This window comes from Nicrophorus vespilloides, unplaced genomic scaffold, assembly GCF_001412225.1.
Source record: "Nicrophorus vespilloides isolate i.1.1-1 unplaced genomic scaffold, Nicve_v1.0, whole genome shotgun sequence".
Lineage (NCBI taxonomy): Eukaryota > Metazoa > Arthropoda > Insecta > Coleoptera > Silphidae > Nicrophorus > Nicrophorus vespilloides.
The window spans coordinates 967-10,335 of record NW_017096549.1 but is presented as its reverse complement, the minus strand read 5'-3'; positions in this window follow the sequence as shown (position 1 = coordinate 10,335).

The window sequence follows — 9,369 nt, the reverse complement described above, 5'->3', positions numbered from 1 at the left end:
ATATAAGATGTAATTAAAAAAAAAAACAAATAATAAAATTATTTAAAACAAATATAGAAGATAGAAAAAAAAAATAAAGAAACTTATTTTTTTTTTCTTAAGTGACTAAAAACGAAAAACATCTTATGTACAAAAGGTTAGACTTTTGAGGTATTCTTTCGCACGCATTTGGAATTCAGTGGATTCCTGATCAGTAGTATGGATCAAATGTGGCGTAGTTCTTTCCACCTGAAATCAAAGTTGAAATATTTGCTTTTAGTACATTATTTTTAGTATTATTATATACATAATGGTATAGATTTAGAAATTAGTTATACAATCAAGTTAATTATGATAAAATGTTAAATAATTATTTGGATTTAAATTAGTTGTGCAAAAAAACTGATTTTAAGTAAAATTGAAGAAAGTTTTAGTTTTTAGTAAATAATGTGATATAAACTAGTTGTAGATCGTATTTAAAAGTTTAAGAGTTGTTAATTTGACGTTCATTAAAACGAGTTGGTGAAGGTAAATGTCAAGTTGTAGAGTGGTTTAAGATTTATATAACTGTAAGAAGAAGTGGTTTGAAAATAATATGCAAGTATGTGAGTCGAGTAAAATTGGTGGTCTAGTATGAAGTAGATGAAGTATGTATTGTACCTCAAAGTAAGTCTATATTTGTAATTTGTATCGTATCGGTCCGTCAGTCTTTACACCTTCACGGCGCCTCTTGGTCCGAGCTCGAAAGCCATGGACCGCAAGATTTCAAAGTTTGGGTTTTGTGGCAACTGCTGATGCTGATGGGGTCTGAAGTGTTTCTGGGGATGCGGTTTGTTAAACCGCGCCGGAGTCCTTTTCGGCAGAAGCCTGGAAGCTTGAGGGTAGCTGTCGAACAAAGGTTTCTTGTACGTTGGATACGTAGGATCCGGATAATTAATGAGGAATTGGGAGGAAACTTCGTTCTCGTACGGAGTCGGCTTCACGAAATCCCCAGCTGATTTATACGGAAGGGATTCGAGAGGAACGTTCATCCCGATGAAGATCTGAGTTTTCTCGTCGTTGTCGCCAGTAGACACAGCCTGTTTCGGAATGTCCAGCTTGAAGATGATGGGTTGATCTTGATCGATGGAAGGGAGTTTATTTTCAGTTTGTTTCTGTTGCTTCAAAGATATGGTGTTCTGAGGATTGAAGTACTCCTCGTACTTGACGGAATTGCCTAAGGGATGGCCGTAGGATGTGCTGGGAGGTAGCTGCTGCTGCTGGTAATCGAAAGATTCGGGAGCTGAGGCAGAAAACATGTTATTAAAGAAACCTTTGTTGGATTGGGGATTGGGTGGAAGTGGTTTGAAGTCGGGCGTTTGCGTCTCCTGTCCTTCGTGTTCGTCTGGGATCTTCTTGAGGATCACGATTCCGTCGTGCTGGTTTTTACCTTTCACGTCAATTAAAATACACACTCATGAGCATACACAGAGACAGAACGAAAATGTAAGTATCAATGGAAAGTGGTGACTTGTCGCGGTCTTTGAATACGCGTTTATGTGCATAAACACCGAAATTAAACGTTTTCTGACTCGATGACCGCAACCGATGAGTCGAAGCATCGACGTTTAATACCGTTCATTAAAAAAAACCCACTTTCTCCTAAACCAAAAACAAAATTATAGATTGAAAAAGAAGAAACTTTTGCAAGTTTCCTGTTCGATTATTAAATATGTTTGTTTTTTTCAGGAATGTTGTCGATGGAAGGAGAGAAAGCGCTTTCGTCCGAGAAAGTCCACGACCTTGATCATTCTCATCACCCAAAAGTGGTTACGAAACGCGCAATCATAACAGGAGCGAGCTGCTTGAACGTCCTCAGTTCCGGCACATTACTATTATCAAAATCGACCGGGATTTCCACTTAATTTAATCCGGATCGCGAATATTACATGCATTCCCACTTCAATTATTTTCTTTTACTTTGTTGTTGTTATTTTCAACGATGAAACGGTGAAAGTTTGGTAAAAAAAACATTCCCGAAACGATTTCAACGTCTGCGTCCCTGTGTCTGTCAGCTAACTTAATTGGAATTAAATACTAAATATATCTGTACGAATGTAATTAATTTTCGGGGCTTTTACCTTCGTACAAAGAGCTGAAATGTTGCTTGTGCGACGTGGGGGGCGGCCCGTATTCTGGTCCAGGGGCGGAAGGGGCGCTGTGGTATTGCGCCTCCGGCGCCGAATGACCTATCACTATTGGTGATACGTAATCTTGATGAACTGAAATAAACAATTTTTAACATCATTTTTTCATATTTTCTTCTTAATTTAATTTAAAAGTTTTACTTAATTATCTAATAACAATAAATTTGTTTTGTTTTTCGAAAATGAAATATAAAACTGCAATAATTTCATAATTATCTTGAATGTAATATGAAAAATTTGTAAAGTTTAATAAGATAAAACTGCAATTATTTTTGAGAGTGACACGTCGTTTGCACGTCGACGAAATCCGAAATCAATTTGAATAAATTAGCTTCGGTCCGGAGATGAAGGAAACGTGCCTTTGCAAGTAATTGCAAATTTAGGTACGTAACTCATTTTATTCGTATACTCTTTTTCCATATTCATTTAGTTTCGTTATTTCTTGTTGTACCTTGAGGATGGTCGTGCTCCTTTTCGTGCGGAACGACGAGGAAAGCTGAAGTTGCAATGTTCCTTCCGAGATTGGAGAGAGCCTCTCCACCTCCGGTTATCAGTTTTCCTTTGGCTGATAGAATATGCCCGCTGCCCTTGATCAGTTGCCCTTTGATGGCAATCACGCCACCTTTAATCGCCTTGACTGCCTGCATCAGAGTATGGAATATCGACTTCTTCAGAGACCAAGGATCAACCTGCTTGTGACCGACCTAAAACGACGTTAAATTCATTATGATTGACTTCCTTTAACGAGTTTCTCTCCACTTTACGTCGTGATCGTAATGATAGTTGTGTCCCGAAGATCCACTGCTGAAATGCGAGGAAGCCGATGCCGATCCTCTAGCTAACATCCCCAGTTTCGATTTTATTCCTTGACCGATGGACGTCTTCAGATGTTGCAGGATGTCACCTGACCCGGATCCGGACCTCTTCAGTCTCGAGTAGTCCCGGATGTAAGCCATGTCGGATCTATCCGAAGAATCCAGATCGTCGTACGTGGTTGGAACAATCGCAGCTCCATCGCAACCAACTAAGATCACGTAGAAAACGGAAACGGCGAGGAGAGACAGCGTCTGAAAGTGAAATTAAAGAGACGACGATAATTAAAGAAAGAAATATCAAGTTAATAAAAATTAATCATAATTGAGCGGAGAGAAAGAGACTCCGTTTTTGGGTAAACGTAAACTCGGTTTACTTTCACCACAGTTCTCAGAACAATTAAACAATGTCAAGGAAACCAAAGTCATGGCAATGAATACAAACACAATTTTGTTTCTTTTTTGTTATTATTATGTAACTTCCATTATACATATATTTCTTAAAGTATACTAAAATTTGATATATTGCTGCATCAACACTACAATTAATAAATAACATAAATCATAAAGTTACTATCATAAAATTATGACTAACGTTCATATGTTGTAGTAAAACAATTCAATTTGAATTAAATTGATTTATATTATTTTTTGCATTTGAAAGTGTTTTACTTCTTTAATTTCATACTCGAATTGTTTGAATGAGAATAATCTCATCTCATATAATAGAAGTAGAAGAAGAAAAATAGAAAGTTTTATGTTATTATTCGAACGATGCTCCAACTATATTAGTTTCTTTATTTAACAAACAAACGAAAATTTAAATTGTTCATTCTTTAATCAAAATTACAACAAATCATGTTTTTAGTTCATATAATAATAACAAGAAGTAAAAAATTACATAAATAATTACGAAAAAAAGAAGAAAGTATGAAATTAACTTATAAAAAATTATGTTTATGTAATAAGTTTGAAAAATGTACATCAAATTTTTGTTTTGTTAAAATATGCTCAATTTCTTTAATTTTAACTTGTTTACTGTATTTATTCTATGAATTATTCCTTAAAGTTTAAAATTGAACTAAATGATAGAATATTTTTTACTGAAACAAATCGGTGGCAATCGCAAGCCCGACAACCGAAAGACCGTCTATTGAAATCCCGACAACCGTAATACCGACTATATCAAAATCCCGACTATATTAAAATCTAATTGTATTTGAGATTATTTCATAATGTTAAGGTTTATTATGAATAATTCTACAAAATCAAATAAATTAATAATAATTTATTGTTATTAATAATAAAAGTGTAGCACAATGTGAAATAATTTAAAAATGTTATTGTAAACATTTTCGATATAGTCGGAATTTTGATACAGTCGGGATTTTGATATAGTTGGGATTTTGATACAGTCAGGATTTTAATATAGACGGGATGATGTTTGTCAGGATTATGGTTGTCGAGATTTTGATATAGTCGGGATTTCGAACGTCTGGATTTCGATATAGACGGGATTTTGATACAGTCGGGATTTTGATATAGACGGGATTATGTTTGTCAGGATTATGGTTGTCGAGATTTTGATATAGTCGGGATTTCGAACGTCGGGATTTCAATAGACGGTCTTTCGGTTGCGATATAGACCCAAACAAACAAGTATTGATTTTGATATTAACTTGTCTTCAAATTGGCATTCAATTTAGTATTTCATAAAAAGATATAAATGTTCAATGTTAAAAACAAACAATAAGTCAAAGTAATGAAACATTATTATAAGAAACTGCGTAAATAAACTGAAATTTGGAAGTATCGATTTATTTTAATGACTTATAATGGTGGCGCCTATTTTTTTCTTCTTTCATTTCTATATCCCTCGGCCATTATCATTTCGCGCAACCCTTTCTTCGTTTGTTGAATGTCCTCTTGTTTTTTTTCTTTCTCTCTTTTACTTCTTCTCGCGAAATTTAATGGGGTCGAGTAAAACTTTATGGTTGAGCAGCCGACAAAAGCTCCATTCACTCCATTCGTTCGTTTTCAGATCGGCCCTTCACTTCGTACCAACAGTTCTTAATGATATAGTACCAACCGCACTGCAACAACCACTAGATTTCCATTAATTTCAATTTAATTAAACTTTCGTAATTAAGCCACAATAATTGAATGCGTATTTAAACCTATCTTTCGCATGTTGAAAGGGATGAACGAAGGGGATACTTCTTCTGATACCAACACTTTCCTAATTAAGACACAGTCTTTGTTCGACAATTTGAGAATGTTAAGACGAAGGAGACAATGAAATTTGTTGATACAAGAGTTGATTCAAAATATCTTATTATAATATTTGTTTCCTTTAATTTTGTAGAATGTGACTTTTCATTAAATAATAAATAAATTTTCAAAAATTTCTTTAAAAATAAACTAATTAATTAATGAATTTCATAATCTATTTAAATATATGATTAATATAGAAATAAATTAATGAGTAATTAAATTCCTAACAATTACGTGCGACAAATGCGTACTTTTCTATAACGTTCTATCAGTAAGTCAAATTAGTTTATTAATAGTATGACGTAAGTCCACTTGAAAGTAATTGCCGCTAAGTATGTGGTTTTCGTGTCGTTCACGAATCACGCTAATCCTGGTTTTAGGTCAGACAGAAACCGACTTATATATAAGTAAGAAAATCCCTAGAGTATCATTTCCAGGGAATTTCGCTTGTAATATGTAAGAATTTACTAACAATTTACGTCTAGTCTAAGTAATTGATAATAATTATATTTTTTATAGTCTGAGATCATAAAAAAAATATTATGTCATATAGAATAATGAATAGAAGATTACTGTATAGAAAAAATAAAGCAAACAAATTGAATATTTAGTAAACTAAATGTAAATTATGTCATTGTTAGATTACGTGTTAACTTCTGTATCTTATACTTAACGTAAGAATAGGAAAACTTTTTATAATAAGAAATACGCTTACTTAACCTATCTTGAGCTAAACTTAACGTAACGTCATGTCTATCATCATAACCTAAGTATAAGAAAATTTATAATACAAATTTGTGCGAAACCTAACCTATTTTTATTTTATTTAACGTATGCCATTAAAACAAATACGTAATTACATTATAAACGTAACTTAATTTAAGCTAACTTAAATATTACGTGTTAAGTTCTGAATTTTATAATTAACCCAAGAATTGGAAAACCTTTTATAATAAGAAATACTTAACATAACGTAATGTCTATCATCAGAACCTAACCTAAGTATATGAAAATTTATAAAACAATTTGTGCGAAACCTAACCTAATTTTATTTTATTTAACGTATGACATTAAAACAAATACGTAATTACATTATAAACGTAACTTAATTTGAGCTAACTTAAATATTACGTGTTAAGTTCTGTATTTTATAATTAACCTAAGAATTGGAAAACCTTTTATAATAAGAAATACCCTTAGTTAACCTATGTTGAGCTAAACTTAACATAACGTAATGTCTATCATCATAACCTAACCTAAGTATAAGAAAATTTATAAAACAATATGTGCGAAACCTAACCTAATTTAACTTTATTTAACGTATGTCATTAAAACAAATACGTAATTACATTATAAACGTAACTTAATTTGAGCTAACTTAAATATTACGTGTTAAGTTCTGAATTTTATAATTAACCTAAGAATTGGAAAACCTTTTATAATAAGAAATACCCTTAGTTAACCTATCTTGAGCTAAACTTAACATAACGTAATGTCTATCATCAGAACCTAACCTAAGTATTAGAAAATTTATAAACAATTTGTGCGAAACCTAACCTAATTTAATTTTATTTAACGTATGTCATTAAAACAAATACGTAATTACATTATAAACGTAACTTAATTTAAGCTAACTTAAATATTACGTGTTAAGTTCTGAATTTTATAATTAACCAAGAATTGGAAAACCTTTTATAATAAGAAATACCCTTAGTTAATCTATCTTGAGCTAAACTTAACATAACGTAATGTCTATCATCAGTAACCTAACCAATATAGAAAATTTATAAAACAATTTGTGCGAAACCTAACCTAATTTAATTTTATTTAACGTATGTCATTAAAACAAATACGTAATTACATTATAAACGTAACTTAATTTGAGCTAACTTAAATATTACGTGTTAAGTTCTGTATTTTATACTTAACCTAAGAATAGGAAAACCTATCATAATAAGAAATACCCTTACTTAACCTATCTTGAGCTAAACTTAACATAACGTAATGTCTATCATCAGAACCTAACCTAAGTATTAGAAAATTTATAAACCAATTTGTGCGAAACCTAACCTAATTTAATTTTATTTAACGTATGTCATTAAAACAACTACGTAATTACATTATAAACGTAACTTAATTTGAGCTAACTTAAATATTACGTGTTAAGTTCTGTATTTTATACTTAACCTAAGAATAGGAAAACCTATTATAATAAGAAATACTCTTACTTATCCTATCTTGAGCTAAACTTAACATAACGTAATGTCTATCATTGTAACCTAACCTAACTAAGTATAATACAATTTGTGTGAAACCTAACCTAATTTAATTTTATTTAATTTAAGCTAACTTAAATATAAGAAAACTTAATATAAGCAATGTTGATGCAAACCTAACCTAATTTTACTTAATGCAATTGAAATTGTATTACAAAATGAATGAATAAAAACTGAGATTTAGTAACTTTCAAAGTAAAGATTTATAGAAAATTAGCGACAACGTTAATAGAAAGTTTGGAAAGTTTAATTTAAAATTCTCCAAGTATTATATGGATAGATCTGAAAAAAAAACCGCCTCGCCTCATACGGCACAAACACATCCAACACATTATTTGCTCCAATTACACTTCATTGAATGAAACGCGTTTTGATGCAGCTTTACAGCTTCAAAACCATATATAAAGTTAAATAAAGTAAATATAATTCTACGACAAATGATGTAATTTTCGCAAATGCAACACAGAAAAAAATGTAGTTGACAACCTCGATCTAATTTCCTAAACCAATGTGAATGTCCGCAATTGGCTTCAAAATAGCTGAATTTAAATTAATTTTAATAAGAAAATTATTACGAAAATCGTTTAATGCAATTGTGTATAAAGCGTAAATTTGATGAAGATTTATCTTGGAAATTATCTGTGTTGCAATTTGTAAAGTAAACATGTAAAATATGAGATTAATGTTGTTGGTCTTTGTGTTGCGAGTACAAAAGAAAGTGCATTTTCGCTCTTATCCTATTTGAATGCATGGGAAATACATCCGGGTTTAGGTGATTACTATAAGACACCGGATTTAAGTTAATTTATACTGTGATGATTCTTATAATCCGAGATAAATGGAGATAGCTTTGTAATAGGTGAGGATGAGGTAAATTTAAAGGGATTATCTATGGATTTTCATTCACGTTTCAGATTATTAACTAATTTGCAGAGTTATTTTTGTTTTAAATTGTAATTCACTGAGTACGTGAAAATCTTTGGGTAAATTTATACTGCGATGATTCTTATATCCGAGATAGATGGAGATAGGTGAGGATGAAGTAAATTTAAATGGATTATCTACAGATTTTCATTCTCGTTTCAGACAATTAACTAATTTGCTTATTTTTTTTAATTGCAATTCGCTAAGTACGTGAAAACCGCAACTTCCGAAGTCGTCATGACTCAACAAGCGCGTAATTACTTTGTAAAATGTTAGGAAAGGTTCTGATCATTACAGATACACAACTTTTAAATTATTTTATTATTTATTTCTTAAATTCTCTTAATGAATTAAAACTGTATTTTTTTTGTAATTATTAATTTTTTTTAATTAAATTAATCAATATGAAAACTTTGCAGACACAATTTAATTATATATTAATGAGTGTAATTGTTTTTAATTGAAGCTGGATTTTAGTGGAGATTATGGAGGTACTCAGAATTGTATGTAAATGAGGTGAAGACACACAGAGCTTTATTAATGAAGCAATTAGGAAACGAAAAGTTTCTTGATTGCATGACGAATATTAAACGAAATCCAAACTATTATACGAGAAAATATGAATATTCCATTATTTATTAAAGAAATAAGCATTAAACACACACAAACAAATTGCAAAATTAATATTAATTCAATAATTAATGCATTTTTTTAAATAATTTTATTATAATTCCTTTCATTTTGTATTTTTTACTTCTAAATTAAAAGTAAAACTTGAGTACATTAAATATTTCTTTATTGATTTCATTGGAATTGTGTAACTTTCTTTAAAAAAAATCTAATACATTTACATGATTTTTTACTTGAAATTATAATGCTTTAGTTAATGAAAATTGGTCTTTTTTTTTAGTTTTTTAA